Source organism: Herpailurus yagouaroundi, unplaced genomic scaffold (assembly GCF_014898765.1).
Source record: "Herpailurus yagouaroundi ecotype Mexico unplaced genomic scaffold, PumYag 162, whole genome shotgun sequence".
NCBI lineage: Eukaryota > Metazoa > Chordata > Mammalia > Carnivora > Felidae > Herpailurus > Herpailurus yagouaroundi.
The window spans coordinates 17,131,618-17,136,703 of NW_024412403.1; the positions used below are offsets into that span (position 1 = coordinate 17,131,618).

General features: G+C 36.6%; 1 pseudogene; it reads right to left on the bottom strand.

The window, feature by feature from the left end:
• Positions 1 to 408: 408 nt before the first annotated feature.
• On the bottom strand, positions 409 to 520 carry LOC121036586 (uncharacterized; annotated as a pseudogene).
• Between the last annotated feature and the right edge of the window lie 4,566 nt (positions 521 to 5,086).

Below are 5,086 nucleotides of genomic sequence, written 5' to 3' on the forward strand. Positions count from 1 at the left end.
GGCCAACAGACACATGAAAAGATGCTCGACATCACTGATATTCAGGAAAATATAAATCAAAATTATGAGATATCAGCACACACCTGTCAGAATGGCTAAAATCAACCACACAAGAAACAACAGGTACTGGAAAGGATGTGGAAGAAGGAGAACTCTCTTGCTCTGTTGGTGGGAATGCAAACTGGTGCAACCACTCTGGAAAATAGTATGGAGGTACCTGAAAAAGTTAAAAATAGAACTACCCTAAGATCTAGCAGTTCAAAAGGATACACGCACCCCAATGTTTATAGCGGCATTATCTACAATAGCCAAATGTGGAAACAGCCGAAGTGTCCATTGGCTGATGAATGGATAAGAAAGATGTGATATATATATATTCACATATATATATATATATATGTGAATATATATATGTGAATATATACATGAATTTTACTCAGATACGGGAAAAGTTTTCAATTAGCAATAATCACACCTCGGATAAACTTCATTGGCTACGATACTGCCACTGCGCAAAGCTGAATTTTACTCAGATATGAAAAACAATGAAATCTTGCCATTTGCCATGACATGGATGGAGCTAGAAAGTATTATGCTAAGCAAAAGAAACCAGAGAAACACAAATACCATATGATTTCACTCGTATGTGGAATTTAAGAGACAAAATAAATGAACCAAGGGGAAAAAAAGAGAGAGGGAGGCAAACCACAGACTCTTAACTATAAAGAGCAAACTGATGGTTACCAGAGGGGAGATGGGTGGGGCGGGGGGGGGGGGGTTAAATAGGTAATGCGGATTAAAGATGGCACTTGTGATAAGCACTGGGTATTGTATGGAAGTGTTGAATCACTATACTTTACACCCGAAACTATTATTACACTGTATGTTAACTAACTGGAATTTAAATAAAAACTTGAAAAAAAAAAGAAATTGAAATAAAATATTGAAGAATTGTAGGAAATAAAGTCATTGAAACCATAACACCAGAAACTATACCCAGAAAAATAGTATATAGCTAGAAGAAGCCATACAAAATAAAATGAAAATGACAAAGACAAGTTTCAAATACGCAATACAGTATTACTAATTATAGTCACTGTACTGCACAAAAGATAACCAGAATTGATTTTCTTGTATAACTAAAACTTTGTACCCTTTGAATAACGTCTTTCATTTCCTCTTCTCTCCAGTGCCCAGTAACTACCACTCCACAGTCTTGTTTTTAGGAGTTTGACTTTTTTTAGATTCCACATATAGGTGAGATCATACAGTGGCTGTCTTCTTGTGTTTGGCTTATTTCACTCAGCAAAATGTCCCCTAGGTTGAATCATGTTGTTGTAAATGGCAAACTTTTCTCCTGTTGTAAAGCTGAGTAATATTCTACCAAATGTAAATACCACATTTCCTTTTGTGATTTGCAAATACCACATCCTTTGTTGGACACATAGGTTATTTCCACATCTTGGCTAGTGTGAACGCACTGAAATTAGCATGGGGATGCAGGTATCTCTGTAATATGCTGATTTCATTTTCTTTGGGTATCCACCCAGAAGTGGTATTCCTGGATCATGTGGTAGTTCTATTTTAATTTTTGGAAGAACCTTTATACTGTTTTCCCTAATGATCCATACCAATTCACAGGGGTTCCCTTTTCTCTGCCTCCTCACCAACACTTGTTATCTCTTATATTCTTTATTGTCTTTGACATTTGCTAAGAGAGTAGTTCTTATGTACTTTCACCACACACACACACACACACACACACACACACACGTAACTATGTGAGATGATGGGTATGTTAAGTAGCTTGATTGTGGTAATCATTTCACAGCATATATCAAAACATCCTGCTATACACTTTGACTACAAATTTTATTTGTCAATTAAGTCTCCATAAAGGTAGAGGGAGAAAAATGTTCAGTGATGATAGGCTGTCCTGCTGTTACATGGTTTACACAGATTTTACATTTTTCATGGCATCCCATCTATCCATAAGGTCGTAGCACACAAACAACCAAATTAAAAAGACCAACAGAAGAGAGATGAGACCGAATCTCTATGTACACATTCATTAGACATGATGGATTCTCAGCTTGGGAACACACTTTCTCAATATCAACCGATTTGAGCAGGGAAAGAATGTGCACAATCTACAATGTACAACATAATGGCCCATGAAAATTAATCTTCACCAAAAAGGGAAAGACATAAAATGAAAAAGGCATAGAAATCCTTGGTAAAATGTTGGTAGATACTCAAACATGAAAATGGAGACCCGATGTCTGCCTATTGGTGCTTTGAAGAATACGAATAAGCACTTATAATGAAAATATTATCTTGTGAAAACTTTTATGAAATGAAAGGAGACTTGAGTGTGGAGATAAAAATAGCACATTGATCTTAAAATAAAAAATTTAGATAACGATCAGCACCAATACTGACTTTGATTTAATTATTAGATTTGAGGAATAAAGAAAGAACACAATTGACGTGCAGGCAAAGGAAGTCTCTGAGACTTCCACTGTTGCCCGTGAAGAATTACTATCACCAGAATTAGCCTCCCTTTGTAAACGTACAGAAATTCAGAAACAGCATATGAACCAACTGTTTCCATGCATTAAACAACAGGCAGCACAAGACTGTGATGTCTGACAGGTGGCAGACAAGAAGGTATGCCCTCGGTTGTGCCAGCTTACTTTCTGAAAGCGGTTTCCAGCCTGCTGCACAGCAATGTGAAATCCAAAAGGGAGTAGCATGATTTGCTGAAAATAAGAGTCAGGGATCAAAGTCTAGGGAGGCCAAGGCACTAGATATAGCCACAGACTAACACAGGGAAAAGCCTTGAGAAAGAGAACTGTAGAGATCTACAGAGAGATCCCCTGAAGTCTTTGGGGAAATACTGATCTGCACCCGCATGAATTAAAACAGCACAAGAGAGGAAAAGAACCACCATAAACCACAAGCCAAAGGAATTCCTGGAAGTCAAATAGGTCTGGGAAGAATTCGTCTTTGCTGCAGCCAGAAGGGAAGACATGTGATAGATAACACTGATTATCAAGTGGAGTTCTCAGAAGAATCGCACCTTAGTGGTAGAACAAATGAGCTCTAGAGACAAGCCTGCTCTGAATTCACCATAACCAACCTTGCAAGCAAGACACAAAAATCAGTCAGCTGATCCCCAGTACCTTAACTGCATATAAGAATAAAATCCATCTGTCTTTAACGAAATAGAATGAAATCCTTCATTCAACAGCATAGAATTCAAAATGACCAGCATAAATTGAAAACTGGAAACACAAAGAAGCAGGAAAAATGTTCCATGACAGGAAGAAAAAAACAATTGATAGAAACAAACCAAGAAATGACAGAGATGATTGAATTAACAAAAAAGAAACAGAAGATAGATCTGTCTGCTCTTATATAATGAACAAAAGTATCAATGCCCTTAGAACGCTATCAGACAGTCTAACAATACCTGTAATTGGAACCCCAGAAAATGAGGAAGTCAAACAGTATTTGTAGTCGCAGAGGCTGAGATTTTGTCACATTGATGAGACTGTAAGCCAACAGCAGTATAGTGGCCTCCAAACACAATCAATATAATGACCAAATTGGAGAAACCTAGTTATAAACAGAAAACATTTAAAAATGAGAAAAAGGAAAAGGAACATGTTACTGACAAAGGAACTAATTTAATAAATACTTCTCATCATAAACGTCCATGTCATTAAACGATAGAGCAACGTTTTTGTACTCAAAGCAAAACAATCAAACCAACAAGTCAATCTAGAAATCTATTCAAAGGAAAAATAAAAAATCAAATGAAAAAGTTTTAAGTAAAGGCAAATAGGCCATTTTCAACAACAGTGACAGATTTAATCACAAGTTCCCATGCACTAGAAGAAATGATGTACGAAAGGAAAATGACAGGAGGTGAAAGGGTCGGTCTATGCAAAGGAATGAGGAATACTGGAAATAATAAATATAAAAGACATTGTTCCTATTTTTAAATAATGTTAAAAAGCAATTGACATTTAAAAAAAACTAATAATGTATTGTGATGTTTATAATATAGAGAAGAAAAAATATATGACCATAGGACAAAGAATTATCAGTTGTAGAAAGAGGAATAGAAGGGTTGTAATGCTCTTAAGCTAATATAAAAATTATTTGAAGGTTGTTCTGAACAACAACAACAACAAAAATACAGGTGCAACACCAAAGACACAATCTATGAAAGAAATAGTTGATGAACCACACTCCATTAAAATTGAAAACTTCTACTCTGTGAAAGACAATGTCAAGGGAATGAGAAGAGAAGTCACAGACTGAGAAAAAGAATATTTTCTCATTCACTCATTCAGTAAAAGACTGTTGTCTGAAATATAAGAAAAACTCTTAAAACTCACACTAAGAAAACCAACCTGATTAAAAACTGGGTCAAAGACCTTAGCAGATTCCTCACGAAAGAAGATACACAGATGACAAGTAAGCATGTGAAAAGATGCTCCACGTAACAGATCATCGAGGAAATGCAAATGAAAACAACATGCCAATACAGACCTATTAGAATGGTCCAAATCCGGAACACTGATGACACCAAATGCTGGCAAAGACGTCGAGCAACAGGGACTCCCATTCCTTGCTGGTGGGAACGCAAATTGGCACAGCCGCTTGGGAAGATGGTTTGGCAGTTTATTACAGCAGGAACGTATGCTTCCTATACACAATCCAGCATTCTCACTCCTGGGAATTTACCCAAAGGATTTGAAGACTGATGGCCATGCAAAATCCTGCACACAGGTGTTTATAACAGCTTTATTCAGAATTGCCAAAACTTGGAAGCAACTGAGATGTCCTTCAGTGGATGAATTGACAAATAAAGGAAGTCAAAGAGTTGAAAGAAGCGAATTTGAAAAAGGCTACATACTGCATATTTCCAACATGACATTCTGGAAGGACCAAAACTATGAAGACAATAAAAGGGTAGGTGGCTGCTGGAATAGGGGGAGTGGGAAGTTAGATAAATAGGTAGAACACAGAGGATTATTAGGGCAGTGAAAATACTCTGTATGGTATTATAATG